This window comes from Opisthocomus hoazin, chromosome 4, assembly GCF_030867145.1.
Source record: "Opisthocomus hoazin isolate bOpiHoa1 chromosome 4, bOpiHoa1.hap1, whole genome shotgun sequence".
NCBI lineage: Eukaryota > Metazoa > Chordata > Aves > Opisthocomiformes > Opisthocomidae > Opisthocomus > Opisthocomus hoazin.
The window spans coordinates 31,276,360-31,299,698 of record NC_134417.1 but is presented as its reverse complement, the minus strand read 5'-3'; positions in this window follow the sequence as shown (position 1 = coordinate 31,299,698).

Below are 23,339 nucleotides of genomic sequence, written 5' to 3'. Positions count from 1 at the left end.
CTCTGGGACAAGGGCGGCCCTGGGCAAGAACCTGCATCTGGGCAAGGGGAGGTGAGCCCCAAGAGTGGAGGGGGCCCAGCAGTATCAGGCTGACTTGCCAGGCAAAGCACGCGCTGGGGCAGGTTTGGGCGGTTGCCACAGGGCTGCCTGTGCTGTTGGGGCTGCACTTGTAGCACGCTCCTACCTGGCAGGTGTCGATGCCGCCCTGCGGATAGCCAGCACACAAGCTGTGGCTGTGGATGGCCCCTCGGGACCAGCGGCTGCTGCTGCAGAGCTTGACGTCGATGAGGTGGTCCTTGGCCACCTGCAGGACATCACTTGGTCCCCCAGCTGTCAGCACAGAAAGGAGTTAACAGCCAGCAGCTCGCTGCCAGTTCTCCCCCTACCACCACCCTCGCGTCTGGCTGAAGCCCTGCCCTAGGGCTGGGCTTTGCATCTCCAGAGGCACTGTGCCGCTGTCTCCCTTCTGTCTTGCTTTGGCTAATGGGCCAGGCCCACCTCTCCACCGGCATGCATCCCGCAGCCCGGCCCTGGCTTTCGCCTCTGCTGTCAGGAAGCCCACCCCGCCTCCCCAGTGTGCCCGGCCTGCGCTCAGGACACCACTCCCTTTTGGGAACTCACATCTTGCAGTCGTGGAACCCCAGCCACTGACGCAGCAGGCTCTCAGCTGCGACACTCTCAGCGAGGTGTCGGGCACACAGGCAAGCTGCACGTAGGAGCCGCACTGGACAGGCTGGTCCAATTCCAGCAATTACAGCAACGCAATGTCGTTCGTGATATTGCTGTAGTGCTCGTGACCCAGCAGCCGCTTAACAGTGCGCACTTGGGCCTCAGGGCCCAGCTGAGGCAAGTGGGTGGCCCCGATCACCACGCGCCACATGGTGATGTGCCTGCAAGGCAGGTGGAGAGAGGGGTCAGAGGGAGCGCAGCCACGTGCTGCAGCAGCCCAGCAGTTGCCTGCCTTCTGCTGCACAGGGCAGAGAGGAAGGCAGCGCTACGGAGGGTGCGACTGCCCTAGCACGCCTTCGGCACGAGCAGTGTCGAGCGGGAGGCTGCTAGGAAGCCGTGGCGTGAGCCCAGCCCTCTCCCGAGCAGTCTCTCAGCTGGGCTTGGGAGTGCCCAGGCACTGGGCGCGCTGCAAGGAAGCGGCATGGCAGTAGCACGTGGTGCTGTGCACCGGGCAGCTGCTAGTGCTGTGCGGCTGTTCCCTGGTCCTCCTTACGTGGCCGTAATGAAGCAGTGGGCTGCTGTGAGCACCCACTGTGGGCGATGAGCGACCTCCGCAGACATGCCCCGTGCCTGTTATCCTGGGATCCTGGATGCTGACGATCCAGGGCCAGGCCCCTGGCTGGGCATTGGTGCCACCCACGACGCGTGACATGCCGTAGTCAGCAGCCATGGGCCGGAGCCCGCAGGGCCCTCTGTAAGCAGAAACTCAATTCATGTCCTGCTCGGTGGCTTGCTGCTGTTCAGGCTGAAGGTCAGCCCCCTTCCGCCCCCCACCCCCACTGGGCGCTGAATGGACAGCAGGGCCGGGGAACCCTGTGTTCTTAGCACAGCGCAGGAGAGAGGGTTAAGGTGGTGTTGGGTGGCCCCTGTCAGCATTATGGCCGGCTCCTTCTCTCCCGCAGCACCTGCCAAAGCTGTCCTCACTGCACAGAAAGGCTCTGCTCAGGTGCTGGAGCCTACAGAAGCTTGTCTGGGAGGGGGTCATGGGCCAGTAAGGTAGGGCTCTCTCTCTCCTCTTTGCACAGGGATCCTGGATGTGTGGAAGGGGGATGTTCCAGGACTGGGATCTGGAGCTGTGGGCTGCCAAGAGCACGAGGTGGGCTTTCTGGGCAGAGAGCCAGGCCTCTGGGACAAGGGCGGCCCTGGGCAAGAACCTGCATCTGGGCAAGGGGAGGTGAGCCCCAAGAGTGGAGGGGGCCCAGCAGTATCAGGCTGACTTGCCAGGCAAAGCACGCGCTGGGGCAGGTTTGGGCGGTTGCCACAGGGCTGCCTGTGCTGTTGGGGCTGCACTTGTAGCACGCTCCTACCTGGCAGGTGTCGATGCCGCCCTGCGGATAGCCAGCACACAAGCTGTGGCTGTGGATGGCCCCTCGGGACCAGCGGCTGCTGCTGCAGAGCTTGACGTCGATGAGGTGGTCCTTGGCCTCCTGCAGGACATCACTTGGTCCCCCAGCTGTCAGCACAGAAAGGAGTTAACAGCCAGCAGCTCGCTGCCAGTTCTCCCCCTACCACCACCCTCGCGTCTGGCTGAAGCCCTGCCCTAGGGCTGGGCTTTGCATCTCCAGAGGCACTGTGCCGCTGTCTCCCTTCTGTCTTGCTTTGGCTAATGGGCCAGGCCCACCTCTCCACCGGCATGCATCCCGCAGCCCGGCCCTGGCTTTCGCCTCTGCTGTCAGGAAGCCCACCCCGCCTCCCCAGTGTGCCCGGCCTGCGCTCAGGACACCACTCCCTTTTGGGAACTCACATCTTGCAGTCGTGGAACCCCAGCCACTGACGCAGCAGGCTCTCAGCTGCGACACTCTCAGCGAGGTGTCGGGCACACAGGCAAGCTGCACGTAGGAGCCGCACTGGACAGGCTGGTCCAATTCCAGCAATTACAGCAACGCAATGTCGTTCGTGATATTGCTGTAGTGCTCGTGACCCAGCAGCCGCTTAACAGTGCGCACTTGGGCCTCAGGGCCCAGCTGAGGCAAGTGGGTGGCCCCGATCACCACGCGCCACATGGTGATGTGCCTGCAAGGCAGGTGGAGAGAGGGGTCAGAGGGAGCGCAGCCACGTGCTGCAGCAGCCCAGCAGTTCCCTGCCTTCTACTGCACAGGGCAGAGAGGAAGGCAGCGCTACGGAGGGTGCGACTGCCCTAGCACGCCTTCGGCACGAGCAGTGTCGAGCGGGAGGCTGCTAGGAAGCCGTGGCGTGAGCCCAGCCCTCTCCCGAGCAGTCTCTCAGCTGGGCTTGGGAGTGCCCAGGCACTGGGCGCGCTGCAAGGAAGCGGCATGGCAGTAGCACGTGGTGCTGTGCACCGGGCAGCTGCTAGTGCTGTGCGGCTGTTGCCTGGTCCTCCTTAGGTGGCCGTAATGAAGCAGTGGGCTGCTGTGAGCACCCACTGTGGGCGATGAGCGACCTCCGCAGACATGCCCCGTGCCTGTTATCCTGGGATCCTGGATGCTGACGATCCAGGGCCAGGCCCCTGGCTGGGCATTGGTGCCACCCACGACGCGTGACATGCCGTAGTCAGCAGCCATGGGCCGGAGCCCGCAGGGCCCTCTGTAAGCAGAAACTCAATTCATGTCCTGCTGGGTGGCTTGCTGCTGTTCAGGCTGAAGGTCAGCCCCCTTCCGCCCCCCACCCCCACTGGGCGCTGCATGGACAGCAGGGCCGGGGAACCCTGTGTTCTTAGCACAGCGCAGGAGAGAGGGTTAAGGTGGTGTTGGGTGGCCCCTGTCAGCATTATGGCCGGCTCCTTCTCTCCCGCAGCACCTGCCAGAGCTGTCCTCACTGCACAGAAAGGCTCTGCTCAGGTGCTGGAGCCTACAGAAGCTTGTCTGGGAGGGGGTCGTGGGTCAGTAAGGTAGGGCTCTCTCTCTCCTCTTTGCACAGGGATCCTGGATGTGTGGAAGGGGGATGTTCCAGGACTGGGATCTGGAGCTGTGGGCTGCCAAGAGCACGAGGTGGGCTTTCTGGGCAGAGAGCCAGGCCTCTGGGACAAGGGCGGCCCTGGGCAAGAACCTGCATCTGGGCAAGGGGAGGTGAGCCCCAAGAGTGGAGGGGGCCCAGCAGTATCAGGCTGACTTGCCAGGCAAAGCACGCGCTGGGGCAGGTTTGGGCGGTTGCCACAGGGCTGCCTGTGCTGTTGGGGCTGCACTTGTAGCACGCTCCTACCTGGCAGGTGTCGATGCCGCCCTGCGGATAGCCAGCACACAAGCTGTGGCTGTGGATGGCCCCTCGGGACCAGCGGCTGCTGCTGCAGAGCTTGACGTCGATGAGGTGGTCCTTGGCCTCCTGCAGGACATCACTTGGTCCCCCAGCTGTCAGCACAGAAAGGAGTTAACAGCCAGCAGCTCGCTGCCAGTTCTCCCCCTACCACCACCCTCGCGTCTGGCTGAAGCCCTGCCCTAGGGCTGGGCTTTGCATCTCCAGAGGCACTGTGCCGCTGTCTCCCTTCTGTCTTGCTTTGGCTAATGGGCCAGGCCCACCTCTCCACCGGCATGCATCCCGCAGCCCGGCCCTGGCTTTCGCCTCTGCTGTCAGGAAGCCCACCCCGCCTCCCCAGTGTGCCCGGCCTGCGCTCAGGACACCACTCCCTTTTGGGAACTCGCATCTTGCAGTCGTGGAACCCCAGCCACTGACGCAGCAGGCTCTCAGCTGCGACACTCTCAGCGAGGTGTCGGGCACACAGGCAAGCTGCACGTAGGAGCCGCACTGGACAGGCTGGTCCAATTCCAGCAATTACAGCAACGCAATGTCGTTCGTGATATTGCTGTAGTGCTCGTGACCCAGCAGCCGCTTAACAGTGCGCACTTGGGCCTCAGGGCCCAGCTGAGGCAAGTGGGTGGCCCCGATCACCACGCGCCACATGGTGATGTGCCTGCAAGGCAGGTGGAGAGAGGGGTCAGAGGGAGCGCAGCCACGTGCTGCAGCAGCCCAGCAGTTCCCTGCCTTCTGCTGCACAGGGCAGAGAGGAAGGCAGCGCTACGGAGGGTGCGACTGCCCTAGCACGCCTTCGGCACGAGCAGTGTCAAGCGGGAGGCTGCTAGGAAGCCGTGGCGTGAGCCCAGCCCTCTCCCGAGCAGTCTCTCAGCTGGGCTTGGGAGTGCCCAGGCACTGGGCGCGCTGCAAGGAAGCGGCATGGCAGTAGCACGTGGTGCTGTGCACCGGGCAGCTGCTAGTGCTGTGCGGCTGTTCCCTGGTCCTCCTTAGGTGGCCGTAATGAAGCAGTGGGCTGCTGTGAGCACCCACTGTGGGCGATGAGCGACCTCCGCAGACATGCCCCGTGCCTGTTATCCTGGGATCCTGGATGCTGACGATCCAGGGCCAGGCCCCTGGCTGGGCATTGGTGCCACCCACGACGCGTGACATGCCGTAGTCAGCAGCCATGGGCCGGAGCCCGCAGGGCCCTCTGTAAGCAGAAACTCAATTCATGTCCTGCTGGGTGGCTTGCTGCTGTTCAGGCTGAAGGTCAGCCCCCTTCCGCCCCCCACCCCCACTGGGCGCTGAATGGACAGCAGGGCCGGGGAACCCTGTGTTCTTAGCACAGCGCAGGAGAGAGGGTTAAGGTGGTGTTGGGTGGCCCCTGTCAGCATTATGGCCGGCTCCTTCTCTCCCGCAGCACCTGCCAAAGCTGTCCTCACTGCACAGAAAGGCTCTGCTCAGGTGCTGGAGCCTACAGAAGCTTGTCTGGGAGGGGGTCATGGGCCAGTAAGGTAGGGCTCTCTCTCTCCTCTTTGCACAGGGATCCTGGATGTGTGGAAGGGGGATGTTCCAGGACTGGGATCTGGAGCTGTGGGCTGCCAAGAGCACGAGGTGGGCTTTCTGGGCAGAGAGCCAGGCCTCTGGGACAAGGGCGGCCCTGGGCAAGAACCTGCATCTGGGCAAGGGGAGGTGAGCCCCAAGAGTGGAGGGGGCCCAGCAGTATCAGGCTGACTTGCCAGGCAAAGCACGCGCTGGGGCAGGTTTGGGCGGTTGCCACAGGGCTGCCTGTGCTGTTGGGGCTGCACTTGTAGCACGCTCCTACCTGGCAGGTGTCGATGCCGCCCTGCGGATAGCCAGCACACAAGCTGTGGCTGTGGATGGCCCCTCGGGACCAGCGGCTGCTGCTGCAGAGCTTGACGTCGATGAGGTGGTCCTTGGCCTCCTGCAGGACATCACTTGGTCCCCCAGCTGTCAGCACAGAAAGGAGTTAACAGCCAGCAGCTCGCTGCCAGTTCTCCCCCTACCACCACCCTCGCGTCTGGCTGAAGCCCTGCCCTAGGGCTGGGCTTTGCATCTCCAGAGGCACTGTGCCGCTGTCTCCCTTCTGTCTTGCTTTGGCTAATGGGCCAGGCCCACCTCTCCACCGGCATGCATCCCGCAGCCCGGCCCTGGCTTTCGCCTCTGCTGTCAGGAAGCCCACCCCACCTCCCCAGTGTGCCCGGCCTGCGCTCAGGACACCACTCCCTTTTGGGAACTCACATCTTGCAGTCGTGGAACCCCAGCCACTGACGCAGCAGGCTCTCAGCTGCGACACTCTCAGCGAGGTGTCGGGCACACAGGCAAGCTGCACGTAGGAGCCGCACTGGACAGGCTGGTCCAATTCCAGCAATTACAGCAACGCAATGTCGTTCGTGATATTGCTGTAGTGCTCGTGACCCAGCAGCCGCTTAACAGTGCGCACTTGGGCCTCAGGGCCCAGCTGAGGCAAGTGGGTGGCCCCGATCACCACGCGCCACATGGTGATGTGCCTGCAAGGCAGGTGGAGAGAGGGGTCAGAGGGAGCGCAGCCACGTGCTGCAGCAGCCCAGCAGTTCCCTGCCTTCTACTGCACAGGGCAGAGAGGAAGGCAGCGCTACGGAGGGTGCGACTGCCCTAGCACGCCTTCGGCACGAGCAGTGTCGAGCGGGAGGCTGCTAGGAAGCCGTGGCGTGAGCCCAGCCCTCTCCCGAGCAGTCTCTCAGCTGGGCTTGGGAGTGCCCAGGCACTGGGCGCGCTGCAAGGAAGCGGCATGGCAGTAGCACGTGGTGCTGTGCACCGGGCAGCTGCTAGTGCTGTGCGGCTGTTCCCTGGTCCTCCTTACGTGGCCGTAATGAAGCAGTGGGCTGCTGTGAGCACCCACTGTGGGCGATGAGCGACCTCCGCAGACATGCCCCGTGCCTGTTATCCTGGGATCCTGGATGCTGACGATCCAGGGCCAGGCCCCTGGCTGGGCATTGGTGCCACCCACGACGCGTGACATGCCGTAGTCAGCAGCCATGGGCCGGAGCCCGCAGGGCCCTCTGTAAGCAGAAACTCAATTCATGTCCTGCTGGGTGGCTTGCTGCTGTTCAGGCTGAAGGTCAGCCCCCTTCCGCCCCCCACCCCCACCGGGCGCTGCATGGACAGCAGGGCCGGGGAACCCTGTGTTCTTAGCACAGCGCAGGAGAGAGGGTTAAGGTGGTGTTGGGTGGCCCCTGTCAGCATTATGGCCGGCTCCTTCTCTCCCGCAGCACCTGCCAGAGCTGTCCTCACTGCACAGAAAGGCTCTGCTCAGGTGCTGGAGCCTACAGAAGCTTGTCTGGGAGGGGGTCGTGGGTCAGTAAGGTAGGGCTCTCTCTCTCCTCTTTGCACAGGGATCCTGGATGTGTGGAAGGGGGATGTTCCAGGACTGGGATCTGGAGCTGTGGGCTGCCAAGAGCACGAGGTGGGCTTTCTGGGCAGAGAGCCAGGCCTCTGGGACAAGGGCGGCCCTGGGCAAGAACCTGCATCTGGGCAAGGGGAGGTGAGCCCCAAGAGTGGAGGGGGCCCAGCAGTATCAGGCTGACTTGCCAGGCAAAGCACGCGCTGGGGCAGGTTTGGGCGGTTGCCACAGGGCTGCCTGTGCTGTTGGGGCTGCACTTGTAGCACGCTCCTACCTGGCAGGTGTCGATGCCGCCCTGCGGATAGCCAGCACACAAGCTGTGGCTGTGGATGGCCCCTCGGGACCAGCGGCTGCTGCTGCAGAGCTTGACGTCGATGAGGTGGTCCTTGGCCTCCTGCAGGACATCACTTGGTCCCCCAGCTGTCAGCACAGAAAGGAGTTAACAGCCAGCAGCTCGCTGCCAGTTCTCCCCCTACCACCACCCTCGCGTCTGGCTGAAGCCCTGCCCTAGGGCTGGGCTTTGCATCTCCAGAGGCACTGTGCCGCTGTCTCCCTTCTGTCTTGCTTTGGCTAATGGGCCAGGCCCACCTCTCCACCGGCATGCATCCCGCAGCCCGACCCTGGCTTTCGCCTCTGCTGTCAGGAAGCCCACCCCGCCTCCCCAGTGTGCCCGGCCTGCGCTCAGGACACCACTCCCTTTTGGGAACTCGCATCTTGCAGTCGTGGAACCCCAGCCACTGACGCAGCAGGCTCTCAGCTGCGACACTCTCAGCGAGGTGTCGGGCACACAGGCAAGCTGCACGTAGGAGCCGCACTGGACAGGCTGGTCCAATTCCAGCAATTACAGCAACGCAATGTCGTTCGTGATATTGCTGTAGTGCTCGTGACCCAGCAGCCGCTTAACAGTGCGCACTTGGGCCTCAGGGCCCAGCTGAGGCAAGTGGGTGGCCCCGATCACCACGCGCCACATGGTGATGTGCCTGCAAGGCAGGTGGAGAGAGGGGTCAGAGGGAGCGCAGCCACGTGCTGCAGCAGCCCAGCAGTTCCCTGCCTTCTGCTGCACAGGGCAGAGAGGAAGGCAGCGCTACGGAGGGTGCGACTGCCCTAGCACGCCTTCGGCACGAGCAGTGTCAAGCGGGAGGCTGCTAGGAAGCCGTGGCGTGAGCCCAGCCCTCTCCCGAGCAGTCTCTCAGCTGGGCTTGGGAGTGCCCAGGCACTGGGCGCGCTGCAAGGAAGCGGCATGGCAGTAGCACGTGGTGCTGTGCACCGGGCAGCTGCTAGTGCTGTGCGGCTGTTCCCTGGTCCTCCTTACGTGGCCGTAATGAAGCAGTGGGCTGCTGTGAGCACCCACTGTGGGCGATGAGCGACCTCCGCAGACATGCCCCGTGCCTGTTATCCTGGGATCCTGGATGCTGACGATCCAGGGCCAGGCCCCTGGCTGGGCATTGGTGCCACCCACGACGCGTGACATGCCGTAGTCAGCAGCCATGGGCCGGAGCCCGCAGGGCCCTCTGTAAGCAGAAACTCAATTCATGTCCTGCTGGGTGGCTTGCTGCTGTTCAGGCTGAAGGTCAGCCCCCTTCCGCCCCCCACCCCCACTGGGCGCTGAATGGACAGCAGGGCCGGGGAACCCTGTGTTCTTAGCACAGCGCAGGAGAGAGGGTTAAGGTGGTGTTGGGTGGCCCCTGTCAGCATTATGGCCGGCTCCTTCTCTCCCGCAGCACCTGCCAAAGCTGTCCTCACTGCACAGAAAGGCTCTGCTCAGGTGCTGGAGCCTACAGAAGCTTGTCTGGGAGGGGGTCATGGGCCAGTAAGGTAGGGCTCTCTCTCTCCTCTTTGCACAGGGATCCTGGATGTGTGGAAGGGGGATGTTCCAGGACTGGGATCTGGAGCTGTGGGCTGCCAAGAGCACGAGGTGGGCTTTCTGGGCAGAGAGCCAGGCCTCTGGGACAAGGGCGGCCCTGGGCAAGAACCTGCATCTGGGCAAGGGGAGGTGAGCCCCAAGAGTGGAGGGGGCCCAGCAGTATCAGGCTGACTTGCCAGGCAAAGCACGCGCTGGGGCAGGTTTGGGCGGTTGCCACAGGGCTGCCTGTGCTGTTGGGGCTGCACTTGTAGCACGCTCCTACCTGGCAGGTGTCGATGCCGCCCTGCGGATAGCCAGCACACAAGCTGTGGCTGTGGATGGCCCCTCGGGACCAGCGGCTGCTGCTGCAGAGCTTGACGTCGATGAGGTGGTCCTTGGCCTCCTGCAGGACATCACTTGGTCCCCCAGCTGTCAGCACAGAAAGGAGTTAACAGCCAGCAGCTCGCTGCCAGTTCTCCCCCTACCACCACCCTCGCGTCTGGCTGAAGCCCTGCCCTAGGGCTGGGCTTTGCATCTCCAGAGGCACTGTGCCGCTGTCTCCCTTCTGTCTTGCTTTGGCTAATGGGCCAGGCCCACCTCTCCACCGGCATGCATCCCGCAGCCCGGCCCTGGCTTTCGCCTCTGCTGTCAGGAAGCCCACCCCACCTCCCCAGTGTGCCCGGCCTGCGCTCAGGACACCACTCCCTTTTGGGAACTCACATCTTGCAGTCGTGGAACCCCAGCCACTGACGCAGCAGGCTCTCAGCTGCGACACTCTCAGCGAGGTGTCGGGCACACAGGCAAGCTGCACGTAGGAGCCGCACTGGACAGGCTGGTCCAATTCCAGCAATTACAGCAATGCAATGTCGTTCGTGATATTGCTGTAGTGCTCGTGACCCAGCAGCCGCTTAACAGTGCGCACTTGGGCCTCAGGGCCCAGCTGAGGCAAGTGGGTGGCCCCGATCACCACGCGCCACATGGTGATGTGCCTGCAAGGCAGGTGGAGAGAGGGGTCAGAGGGAGCGCAGCCACGTGCTGCAGCAGCCCAGCAGTTCCCTGCCTTCTGCTGCACAGGGCAGAGAGGAAGGCAGCGCTACGGAGGGTGCGACTGCCCTAGCACGCCTTCGGCACGAGCAGTGTCGAGCGGGAGGCTGCTAGGAAGCCGTGGCGTGAGCCCAGCCCTCTCCCGAGCAGTCTCTCAGCTGGGCTTGGGAGTGCCCAGGCACTGGGCGCGCTGCAAGGAAGCGGCATGACAGTAGCACGTGGTGCTGTGCACCGGGCAGCTGCTAGTGCTGTGCGGCTGTTCCCTGGTCCTCCTTACGTGGCCGTAATGAAGCAGTGGGCTGCTGTGAGCACCCACTGTGGGCGATGAGCGACCTCCGCAGACATGCCCCGTGCCTGTTATCCTGGGATCCTGGATGCTGACGATCCAGGGCCAGGCCCCTGGCTGGGCATTGGTGCCACCCACGACGCGTGACATGCCGTAGTCAGCAGCCATGGGCCGGAGCCCGCAGGGCCCTCTGTAAGCAGAAACTCAATTCATGTCCTGCTGGGTGGCTTGCTGCTGTTCAGGCTGAAGGTCAGCCCCCTTCCGCCCCCCACCCCCACTGGGCGCTGCATGGACAGCAGGGCCGGGGAACCCTGTGTTCTTAGCACAGCGCAGGAGAGAGGGTTAAGGTGGTGTTGGGTGGCCCCTGTCAGCATTATGGCCGGCTCCTTCTCTCCCGCAGCACCTGCCAGAGCTGTCCTCACTGCACAGAAAGGCTCTGCTCAGGTGCTGGAGCCTACAGAAGCTTGTCTGGGAGGGGGTCGTGGGTCAGTAAGGTAGGGCTCTCTCTCTCCTCTTTGCACAGGGATCCTGGATGTGTGGAAGGGGGATGTTCCAGGACTGGGATCTGGAGCTGTGGGCTGCCAAGAGCACGAGGTGGGCTTTCTGGGCAGAGAGCCAGGCCTCTGGGACAAGGGCGGCCCTGGGCAAGAACCTGCATCTGGGCAAGGGGAGGTGAGCCCCAAGAGTGGAGGGGGCCCAGCAGTATCAGGCTGACTTGCCAGGCAAAGCACGCGCTGGGGCAGGTTTGGGCGGTTGCCACAGGGCTGCCTGTGCTGTTGGGGCTGCACTTGTAGCACGCTCCTACCTGGCAGGTGTCGATGCCGCCCTGCGGATAGCCAGCACACAAGCTGTGGCTGTGGATGGCCCCTCGGGACCAGCGGCTGCTGCTGCAGAGCTTGACGTCGATGAGGTGGTCCTTGGCCTCCTGCAGGACATCACTTGGTCCCCCAGCTGTCAGCACAGAAAGGAGTTAACAGCCAGCAGCTCGCTGCCAGTTCTCCCCCTACCACCACCCTCGCGTCTGGCTGAAGCCCTGCCCTAGGGCTGGGCTTTGCATCTCCAGAGGCACTGTGCCGCTGTCTCCCTTCTGTCTTGCTTTGGCTAATGGGCCAGGCCCACCTCTCCACCGGCATGCATCCCGCAGCCCGACCCTGGCTTTCGCCTCTGCTGTCAGGAAGCCCACCCCGCCTCCCCAGTGTGCCCGGCCTGCGCTCAGGACACCACTCCCTTTTGGGAACTCGCATCTTGCAGTCGTGGAACCCCAGCCACTGACGCAGCAGGCTCTCAGCTGCGACACTCTCAGCGAGGCGTCGGGCACACAGGCAAGCTGCACGTAGGAGCCGCACTGGACAGGCTGGTCCAATTCCAGCAACGCAATGTCGTTCGTGTCTGTGATATTGCTGTAGTGCTCGTGACCCAGCAGCCGCTTAACAATGCGCACTTGGGCCTCAGGGCCCAGCTGAGGCAAGTGGGTGGCCCCGATCACCACGCGCCACATGGTGATGTGCCTGCAAGGCAGGTGGAGAGAGGGGTCAGAGGGAGCGCAGCCACGTGCTGCAGCAGCCCAGCAGTTGCCTGCCTTCTGCTGCACAGGGCAGAGAGGAAGGCAGCGCTACGGAGGGTGCGACTGCCCTAGCACGCCTTCGGCACGAGCAGTGTCGAGCGGGAGGCTGCTAGGAAGCCGTGGCGTGAGCCCAGCCCTCTCCCGAGCAGTCTCTCAGCTGGGCTTGGGAGTGCCCAGGCACTGGGCGCGCTGCAAGGAAGCGGCATGGCAGTAGCACGTGGTGCTGTGCACCGGGCAGCTGCTAGTGCTGTGCAGCTGTTCCCTGGTCCTCCTTACGTGGCCGTAATGAAGCAGTGGGCTGCTGTGAGCACCCACTGTGGGCGATGAGCGACCTCCGCAGACATGCCCCGTGCCTGTTATCCTGGGATCCTGGATGCTGACGATCCAGGGCCAGGCCCCTGGCTGGGCATTGGTGCCACCCACGACGCGTGACATGCCGTAGTCAGCAGCCATGGGCCGGAGCCCGCAGGGCCCTCTGTAAGCAGAAACTCAATTCATGTCCTGCTGGGTGGCTTGCTGCTGTTCAGGCTGAAGGTCAGCCCCCTTCCGCCCCCCACCCCCACTGGGCGCTGCATGGACAGCAGGGCCGGGGAACCCTGTGTTCTTAGCACAGCGCAGGAGAGAGGGTTAAGGTGGTGTTGGGTGGCCCCTGTCAGCATTATGGCCGGCTCCTTCTCTCCCGCAGCACCTGCCAGAGCTGTCCTCACTGCACAGAAAGGCTCTGCTCAGGTGCTGGAGCCTACAGAAGCTTGTCTGGGAGGGGGTCGTGGGTCAGTAAGGTAGGGCTCTCTCTCTCCTCTTTGCACAGGGATCCTGGATGTGTGGAAGGGGGATGTTCCAGGACTGGGATCTGGAGCTGTGGGCTGCCAAGAGCACGAGGTGGGCTTTCTGGGCAGAGAGCCAGGCCTCTGGGACAAGGGCGGCCCTGGGCAAGAACCTGCATCTGGGCAAGGGGAGGTGAGCCCCAAGAGTGGAGGGGGCCCAGCAGTATCAGGCTGACTTGCCAGGCAAAGCACGCGCTGGGGCAGGTTTGGGCGGTTGCCACAGGGCTGCCTGTGCTGTTGGGGCTGCACTTGTAGCACGCTCCTACCTGGCAGGTGTCGATGCCGCCCTGCGGATAGCCAGCACACAAGCTGTGGCTGTGGATGGCCCCTCGGGACCAGCGGCTGCTGCTGCAGAGCTTGACGTCGATGAGGTGGTCCTTGGCCTCCTGCAGGACATCACTTGGTCCCCCAGCTGTCAGCACAGAAAGGAGTTAACAGCCAGCAGCTCGCTGCCAGTTCTCCCCCTACCACCACCCTCGCGTCTGGCTGAAGCCCTGCCCTAGGGCTGGGCTTTGCATCTCCAGAGGCACTGTGCCGCTGTCTCCCTTCTGTCTTGCTTTGGCTAATGGGCCAGGCCCACCTCTCCACCGGCATGCATCCCGCAGCCCGACCCTGGCTTTCGCCTCTGCTGTCAGGAAGCCCACCCCGCCTCCCCAGTGTGCCCGGCCTGCGCTCAGGACACCACTCCCTTTTGGGAACTCGCATCTTGCAGTCGTGGAACCCCAGCCACTGACGCAGCAGGCTCTCAGCTGCGACACTCTCAGCGAGGCGTCGGGCACACAGGCAAGCTGCACGTAGGAGCCGCACTGGACAGGCTGGTCCAATTCCAGCAACGCAATGTCGTTCGTGTCTGTGATATTGCTGTAGTGCTCGTGACCCAGCAGCCGCTTAACAATGCGCACTTGGGCCTCAGGGCCCAGCTGAGGCAAGTGGGTGGCCCCGATCACCACGCGCCACACGGTGATGTGCCTGCAAGGCAGGTGGAGAGAGGGGTCAGAGGGAGCGCAGCCACGTGCTGCAGCAGCCCAGCAGTTGCCTGCCTTCTGCTGCACAGGGCAGAGAGGAAGGCAGCGCTACGGAGGGTGCGACTGCCCTAGCACGCCTTCGGCACGAGCAGTGTCGAGCGGGAGGCTGCTAGGAAGCCGTGGCGTGAGCCCAGCCCTCTCCCGAGCAGTCTCTCAGCTGGGCTTGGGAGTGCCCAGGCACTGGGCGCGCTGCAAGGAAGCGGCATGGCAGTAGCACGTGGTGCTGTGCACCGGGCAGCTGCTAGTGCTGTGCGGCTGTTCCCTGGTCCTCCTTACGTGGCCGTAATGAAGCAGTGGGCTGCTGTGAGCACCCACTGTGGGCGATGAGCGACCTCCGCAGACATGCCCCGTGCCTGTTATCCTGGGATCCTGGATGCTGACGATCCAGGGCCAGGCCCCTGGCTGGGCATTGGTGCCACCCACGACGCGTGACATGCCGTAGTCAGCAGCCATGGGCCGGAGCCCGCAGGGCCCTCTGTAAGCAGAAACTCAATTCATGTCCTGCTGGGTGGCTTGCTGCTGTTCAGGCTGAAGGTCAGCCCCCTTCCGCCCCCCACCCCCACTGGGCGCTGAATGGACAGCAGGGCCGGGGAACCCTGTGTTCTTAGCACAGCGCAGGAGAGAGGGTTAAGGTGGTGTTGGGTGGCCCCTGTCAGCATTATGGCCGGCTCCTTCTCTCCCGCAGCACCTGCCAAAGCTGTCCTCACTGCACAGAAAGGCTCTGCTCAGGTGCTGGAGCCTACAGAAGCTTGTCTGGGAGGGGGTCGTGGGCCAGTAAGGTAGGGCTCTCTCTCTCCTCTTTGCACAGGGATCCTGGATGTGTGGAAGGGGGATGTTCCAGGACTGGGATCTGGAGCTGTGGGCTGCCAAGAGCACGAGGTGGGCTTTCTGGGCAGAGAGCCAGGCCTCTGGGACAAGGGCGGCCCTGGGCAAGAACCTGCATCTGGGCAAGGGGAGGTGAGCCCCAAGAGTGGAGGGGGCCCAGCAGTATCAGGCTGACTTGCCAGGCAAAGCACGCGCTGGGGCAGGTTTGGGCGGTTGCCACAGGGCTGCCTGTGCTGTTGGGGCTGCACTTGTAGCACGCTCCTACCTGGCAGGTGTCGATGCCGCCCTGCGGATAGCCAGCACACAAGCTGTGGCTGTGGATGGCCCCTCGGGACCAGCGGCTGCTGCTGCAGAGCTTGACGTCGATGAGGTGGTCCTTGGCCTCCTGCAGGACATCACTTGGTCCCCCAGCTGTCAGCACAGAAAGGAGTTAACAGCCAGCAGCTCGCTGCCAGTTCTCCCCCTACCACCACCCTCGCGTCTGGCTGAAGCCCTGCCCTAGGGCTGGGCTTTGCATCTCCAGAGGCACTGTGCCGCTGTCTCCCTTCTGTCTTGCTTTGGCTAATGGGCCAGGCCCACCTCTCCACCGGCATGCATCCCGCAGCCCGGCCCTGGCTTTCGCCTCTGCTGTCAGGAAGCCCACCCCGCCTCCCCAGTGTGCCCGGCCTGCGCTCAGGACACCACTCCCTTTTGGGAACTCACATCTTGCAGTCGTGGAACCCCAGCCACTGACGCAGCAGGCTCTCAGCTGCGACACTCTCAGCGAGGCGTCGGGCACACAGGCAAGCTGCACGTAGGAGCCGCACTGGACAGGCTGGTCCAATTCCAGCAACGCAATGTCGTTCGTGTCTGTGATATTGCTGTAGTGCTCGTGACCCAGCAGCCGCTTAACAATGCGCACTTGGGCCTCAGGGCCCAGCTGAGGCAAGTGGGTGGCCCCGATCACCACGCGCCACACGGTGATGTGCCTGCAAGGCAGGTGGAGAGAGGGGTCAGAGGGAGCGCAGCCACGTGCTGCAGCAGCCCAGCAGTTCCCTGCCTTCTGCTGCACAGGGCAGAGAGGAAGGCAGCGCTACGGAGGGTGCGACTGCCCTAGCACGCCTTCGGCACGAGCAGTGTCGAGCGGGAGGCTGCTAGGAAGCCGTGGCGTGAGCCCAGCCCTCTCCCGAGCAGTCTCTCAGCTGGGCTTGGGAGTGCCCAGGCACTGGGCGCGCTGCAAGGAAGCGGCATGGCAGTAGCACGTGGTGCTGTGCACCGGGCAGCTGCTAGTGCTGTGCGGCTGTTCCCTGGTCCTCCTTACGTGGCCGTAATGAAGCAGTGGGCTGCTGTGAGCACCCACTGTGGGCGATGAGCGACCTCCGCAGACATGCCCCGTGCCTGTTATCCTGGGATCCTGGATGCTGACGATCCAGGGCCAGGCCCCTGGCTGGGCATTGGTGCCACCCACGACGCGTGACATGCCGTAGTCAGCAGCCATGGGCCGGAGCCCGCAGGGCCCTCTGTAAGCAGAAACTCAATTCATGTCCTGCTGGGTGGCTTGCTGCTGTTCAGGCTGAAGGTCAGCCCCCTTCCGCCCCCCACCCCCACTGGGCGCTGAATGGACAGCAGGGCCGGGGAACCCTGTGTTCTTAGCACAGCGCAGGAGAGAGGGTTAAGGTGGTGTTGGGTGGCCCCTGTCAGCATTATGGCCGGCTCCTTCTCTCCCGCAGCACCTGCCAAAGCTGTCCTCACTGCACAGAAAGGCTCTGCTCAGGTGCTGGAGCCTACAGAAGCTTGTCTGGGAGGGGGTCGTGGGCCAGTAAGGTAGGGCTCTCTCTCTCCTCTTTGCACAGGGATCCTGGATGTGTGGAAGGGGGATGTTCCAGGACTGGGATCTGGAGCTGTGGGCTGCCAAGAGCACGAGGTGGGCTTTCTGGGCAGAGAGCCAGGCCTCTGGGACAAGGGCGGCCCTGGGCAAGAACCTGCATCTGGGCAAGGGGAGGTGAGCCCCAAGAGTGGAGGGGGCCCAGCAGTATCAGGCTGACTTGCCAGGCAAAGCACGCGCTGGGGCAGGTTTGGGCGGTTGCCACAGGGCTGCCTGTGCTGTTGGGGCTGCACTTGTAGCACGCTCCTACCTGGCAGGTGTCGATGCCGCCCTGCGGATAGCCAGCACACAAGCTGTGGCTGTGGATGGCCCCTCGGGACCAGCGGCTGCTGCTGCAGAGCTTGACGTCGATGAGGTGGTCCTTGGCCTCCTGCAGGACATCACTTGGTCCCCCAGCTGTCAGCACAGAAAGGAGTTAACAGCCAGCAGCTCGCTGCCAGTTCTCCCCCTACCACCACCCTCGCGTCTGGCTGAAGCCCTGCCCTAGGGCTGGGCTTTGCATCTCCAGAGGCACTGTGCCGCTGTCTCCCTTCTGTCTTGCTTTGGCTAATGGGCCAGGCCCACCTCTCCACCGGCATGCATCCCGCAGCCCGGCCCTGGCTTTCGCCTCTGCTGTCAGGAAGCCCACCCCGCCTCCCCAGTGTGCCCGGCCTGCGCTCAGGACACCACTCCCTTTTGGGAACTCACATCTTGCAGTCGTGGAACCCCAGCCACTGACGCAGCAGGCTCTCAGCTGCGACACTCTCAGCGAGGTGTCGGGCACACAGGCAAGCTGCACGTAGGAGCCGCACTGGACAGGCTGGTCCAATTCCAGCAACGCAATGTCGTTCGTGATATTGCTGTAGTGCTCGTGACCCAGCAGCCGCTTAACAGTGCGCACTTGGGCCTCAGGGCCCAGCTGAGGCAAGTGGGTGGCCCCGATCACCACGCGCCACACGGTGATGTGCCTGCAAGGCAGGTGGAGAGAGGGGTCAGAGGGAGCGCAGCCACGTGCTGCAGCAGCCCAGCAGTTGCCTGCCTTCTGCTGCACAGGGCAGAGAGGAAGGCAGCGCTACGGAGGGTGCGACTGCCCTAGCACGCCTTCGGCACGAGCAGTGTCGAGCGGGAGGCTGCTAGGAAGCCGTGGCTTGAGCCCAGCCCTCTCCCGAGCAGTCTCTCAGCTGGGCTTGGGAGTGCCCAGGCACTGGGCACGCTGCAAGGAAGCGGCATGGCAGTAGCACGTGGTGCTGTGCACTGGGCAGATGCTAGTGCTGTGCGGCTGTTCCCTGGTCCTCCTTACGTGGCCGTAATGAAGCAGTGGGCTGCTGTGAGCACCCACTGTGGGCGATGAGCGACCTCCGCAGACATGCCCCGTGCCTGTTATCCTGGGATCCTGGATGCTGACGATCCAGGGCCAGGCCCCTGGCTGGGCATTGGTGCCACCCACGACGCGTGACATGCCGTAGTCAGCAGCCATGGGCCGGAGCCCGCAGGGCCCTCTGTAAGCAGAAACTCAATTCATGTCCTGCTCGGTGGCTTGCTGCTGTTCAGGCTGAAGGTCAGCCCCCTTCCGCCCCCCACCCCCACTGGGCGCTGAATGGACAGCAGGGCCGGGGAACCCTGTGTTCTTAGCACAGCGCAGGAGAGAGGGTTAAGGTGGTGTTGGGTGGCCCCTGTCAGCATTATGGCCGGCTCCTTCTCTCCCGCAGCACCTGCCAAAGCTGTCCTCACTGCACAGAAAGGCTCTGCTCAGGTGCTGGAGCCTACAGAAGCTTGTCTGGGAGGGGGTCATGGGCCAGTAAGGTAGGGCTCTCTCTCTCCTCTTTGCACAGGGATCCTGGATGTGTGGAAGGGGGATGTTCCAGGACTGGGATCTGGAGCTGTGGGCTGCCAAGAGCACGAGGTGGGCTTTCTGGGCAGAGCCAGGCCTCTGGGACAAGGGCGGCCCTGGGCAAGAACCTGCATCTGGGCAAGGGGAGGTGAGCCCCAAGAGTGGAGGGGGCCCAGCAGTATCAGGCTGACTTGCCAGGCAAAGCACGCGCTGGGGCAAGTTTGGGCGGTTGCCACAGGGCTGCCTGTGCTGTTGGGGCTGCACTTGTAGCACGCTCCTACCTGGCAGGTGTCGATGCCGCCCTGCGGATAGCCAGCACACAAGCTGTGGCTGTGGATGGCCCCTCGGGACCAGCGGCTGCTGCTGCAGAGCTTGACGTCGATGAGGTGGTCCTTGGCCTCCTGCAGGACATCACTTGGTCCCCCAGCTGTCAGCACAGAAAGGAGTTAACAGCCAGCAGCTCGCTGCCAGTTCTCCCCCTACCACCACCCTCGCGTCTGGCTGAAGCCCTGCCCTAGGGCTGGGCTTTGCATCTCCAGAGGCACTGTGCCGCTGTCTCCCTTCTGTCTTGCTTTGGCTAATGGGCCAGGCCCACCTCTCCACCGGCATGCATCCCGCAGCCCGGCCCTGGCTTTCGCCTCTGCTGTCAGGAAGCCCACCCCGCCTCCCCAGTGTGCCCGGCCTGCGCTCAGGACACCACTCCCTTTTGGGAACTCACATCTTGCAGTCGTGGAACCCCAGCCACTGACGCAGCAGGCTCTCAGCTGCGACACTCTCAGCGAGGTGTCGGGCACACAGGCAAGCTGCACGTAGGAGCCGCACTGGACAGGCTGGTCCAATTCCAGCAATTACAGCAACGCAATGTCGTTCGTGATATTGCTGTAGTGCTCGTGACCCAGCAGCCGCTTAACAGTGCGCACTTGGGCCTCAGGGCCCAGCTGAGGCAAGTGGGTGGCCCCGATCACCACGCGCCACATGGTGATGTGCCTGCAAGGCAGGTGGAGAGAGGGGTCAGAGGGAGCGCAGCCACGTGCTGCAGCAGCCCAGCAGTTCCCTGCCTTCTGCTGCACAGGGCAGAGAGGAAGGCAGCGCTACGGAGGGTGCGACTGCCCTAGCACGCCTTCGGCACGAGCAGTGTCGAGCGGGAGGCTGCTAGGAAGCCGTGGCGTGAGCCCAGCCCTCTCCCGAGCAGTCTCTCAGCTGGGCTTGGGAGTGCCCAGGCACTGGGCGCGCTGCAAGGAAGCGGCATGGCAGTAGCACGTGGTGCTGTGCACCGGGCAGCTGCTAGTGCTGTGCGGCTGTTCCCTGGTCCTCCTTACGTGGCCGTAATGAAGCAGTGGGCTGCTGTGAGCACCCACTGTGGGCGATGAGCGACCTCCGCAGACATGCCCCGTGCCTGTTATCCTGGGATCCTGGATGCTGACGATCCAGGGCCAGGCCCCTGGCTGGGCATTGGTGCCACCCACGACGCGTGACATGCCATAGTCAGCAGCCATGGGCCGGAGCCCGCAGGGCCCTCTGTAAGCAGAAACTCAATTCATGTCCTGCTCGGTGGCTTGCTGCTGTTCAGGCTGAAGGTCAGCCCCCTTCCGCCCCCCACCCCCACTGGGCGCTGAATGGACAGCAGGGCCGGGGAACCCTGTGTTCTTAGCACAGCGCAGGAGAGAGGGTTAAGGTGGTGTTGGGTGGCCCCTGTCAGCATTATGGCCGGCTCCTTCTCTCCCGCAGCACCTGCCAAAGCTGTCCTCACTGCACAGAAAGGCTCTGCTCAGGTGCTGGAGCCTACAGAAGCTTGTCTGGGAGGGGGTCATGGGCCAGTAAGGTAGGGCTCTCTCTCTCCTCTTTGCACAGGGATCCTGGATGTGTGGAAGGGGGATGTTCCAGGACTGGGATCTGGAGCTGTGGGCTGCCAAGAGCACGAGGTGGGCTTTCTGGGCAGAGAGCCAGGCCTCTGGGACAAGGGCGGCCCTGGGCAAGAACCTGCATCTGGGCAAGGGGAGGTGAGCCCCAAGAGTGGAGGGGGCCCAGCAGTATCAGGCTGACTTGCCAGGCAAAGCACGCGCTGGGGCAGGTTTGGGCGGTTGCCACAGGGCTGCCTGTGCTGTTGGGGCTGCACTTGTAGCACGCTCCTACCTGGCAGGTGTCGATGCCGCCCTGCGGATAACCAGCACACAAGCTGTGGCTGTGGATGGCCCCTCGGGACCAGCGGCTGCTGCTGCAGAGCTTGACGTCGATGAGGTGGTCCTTGGCCTCCTGCAGGACATCACTTGGTCCCCCAGCTGTCAGCACAGAAAGGAGTTAACAGCCAGCAGCTCGCTGCCAGTTCTCCCCCTACCACCACCCTCGCGTCTGGCTGAAGCCCTGCCCTAGGGCTGGGCTTTGCATCTCCAGAGGCACTGTGCCGCTGTCTCCCTTCTGTCTTGCTTTGGCTAATGGGCCAGGCCCACCTCTCCACCGGCATGCATCCCGCAGCCCGACCCTGGCTTTCGCCTCTGCTGTCAGGAAGCCCACCCCGCCTCCCCAGTGTGCCCGGCCTGCGCTCAGGACACCACTCCCTTTTGGGAACTCGCATCTTGCAGTCGTGGAACCCCAGCCACTGACGCAGCAGGCTCTCAGCTGCGACACTCTCAGCGAGGCGTCGGGCACACAGGCAAGCTGCACGTAGGAGCCGCACTGGACAGGCTGGTCCAATTCCAGCAACGCAATGTCGTTCGTGTCCGTGATATTGCTGTAGTGCTCGTGACCCAGCAGCCGCTTAACAGTGCGCACTTGGGCCTCAGGGCCCAGCTGAGGCAAGTGGGTGGCCCCGATCACCACGCGCCACACGGTGATGTGCCTGCAAGGCAGGTGGAGAGAGGGGTCAGAGGGAGCGCAGCCACGTGCTGCAGCAGCCCAGCAGTTGCCTGCCTTCTGCTGCACAGGGCAGAGAGGAAGGCAGCGCTACGGAGGGTGCGACTGCCCTAGCACGCCTTCGGCACGAGCAGTGTCGAGCGGGAGGCTGCTAGGAAGCCGTGGCGTGAGCCCAGCCCTCTCCCGAGCAGTCTCTCAGCTGGGCTTGGGAGTGCCCAGGCACTGGGCGCGCTGCAAGGAAGCGGCATGGCAGTAGCACGTGGTGCTGTGCACCGGGCAGCTGCTAGTGCTGTGCGGCTGTTCCCTGGTCCTCCTTACGTGGCCGTAATGAAGCAGTGGGCTGCTGTGAGCACCCACTGTGGGCGATGAGCGACCTCCGCAGACATGCCCCGTGCCTGTTATCCTGGGATCCTGGATGCTGACGATCCAGGGCCAGGCCCCTGGCTGGGCATTGGTGCCACCCACGACGTGTGACATGCCGTAGTCAGCAGCCGTGGGCCGGAGCCCGCAGGGCCCTCTGTAAGCAGAAACTCAATTCATGTCCTGCTCGGTGGCTTGCTGCTGTTCAGGCTGAAGGTCAGCCCCCTTCCGCCCCCCACCCCCACTGGGCGCTGAATGGACAGCAGGGCCGGGGAACCCTGTGTTCTTAGCACAGCGCAGGAGAGAGGGTTAAGGTGGTGTTGGGTGGCCCCTGTCAGCATTATGGCCGGCTCCTTCTCTCCCGCAGCACCTGCCAAAGCTGTCCTCACTGCACAGAAAGGCTCTGCTCAGGTGCTGGAGCCTACAGAAGCTTGTCTGGGAGGGGGTCATGGGCCAGTAAGGTAGGGCTCTCTCTCTCCTCTTTGCACAGGGATCCTGGATGTGTGGAAGGGGGATGTTCCAGGACTGGGATCTGGAGCTGTGGGCTGCCAAGAGCACGAGGTGGGCTTTCTGGGCAGAGAGCCAGGCCTCTGGGACAAGGGCGGCCCTGGGCAAGAACCTGCATCTGGGCAAGGGGAGGTGAGCCCCAAGAGTGGAGGGGGCCCAGCAGTATCAGGCTGACTTGCCAGGCAAAGCACGCGCTGGGGCAAGTTTGGGCGGTTGCCACAGGGCTGCCTGTGCTGTTGGGGCTGCACTTGTAGCACGCTCCTACCTGGCAGGTGTCGATGCCGCCCTGCGGATAGCCAGCACACAAGCTGTGGCTGTGGATGGCCCCTCGGGACCAGCGGCTGCTGCTGCAGAGCTTGACGTCGATGAGGTGGTCCTTGGCCTCCTGCAGGACATCACTTGGTCCCCCAGCTGTCAGCACAGAAAGGAGTTAACAGCCAGCAGCTCGCTGCCAGTTCTCCCCCTACCACCACCCTCGCGTCTGGCTGAAGCCCTGCCCTAGGGCTGGGCTTTGCATCTCCAGAGGCACTGTGCCGCTGTCTCCCTTCTGTCTTGCTTTGGCTAATGGGCCAGGCCCACCTCTCCACCGGCATGCATCCCGCAGCCCGGCCCTGGCTTTCGCCTCTGCTGTCAGGAAGCCCACCCCGCCTCCCCAGTGTGCCCGGCCTGCGCTCAGGACACCACTCCCTTTTGGGAACTCACATCTTGCAGTCGTGGAACCCCAGCCACTGACGCAGCAGGCTCTCAGCTGCGACACTCTCAGCGAGGTGTCGGGCACACAGGCAAGCTGCACGTAGGAGCCGCACTGGACAGGCTGGTCCAATTCCAGCAACGCAATGTCGTTCGTGTCCGTGATATTGCTGTAGTGCTCGTGACCCAGCAGCCGCTTAACAGTGCGCACTTGGGCCTCAGGGCCCAGCTGAGGCAAGTGGGTGGCCCCGATCACCACGCGCCACACGGTGATGTGCCTGCAAGGCAGGTGGAGAGAGGGGTCAGAGGGAGCGCAGCCACGTGCTGCAGCAGCCCAGCAGTTGCCTGCCTTCTGCTGCACAGGGCAGAGAGGAAGGCAGCGCTACGGAGGGTGCGACTGCCCTAGCACGCCTTCGGCACGAGCAGTGTCGAGCGGGAGGCTGCTAGGAAGCCGTGGCGTGAGCCCAGCCCTCTCCCGAGCAGTCTCTCAGCTGGGCTTGGGAGTGCCCAGGCACTGGGCGCGCTGCAA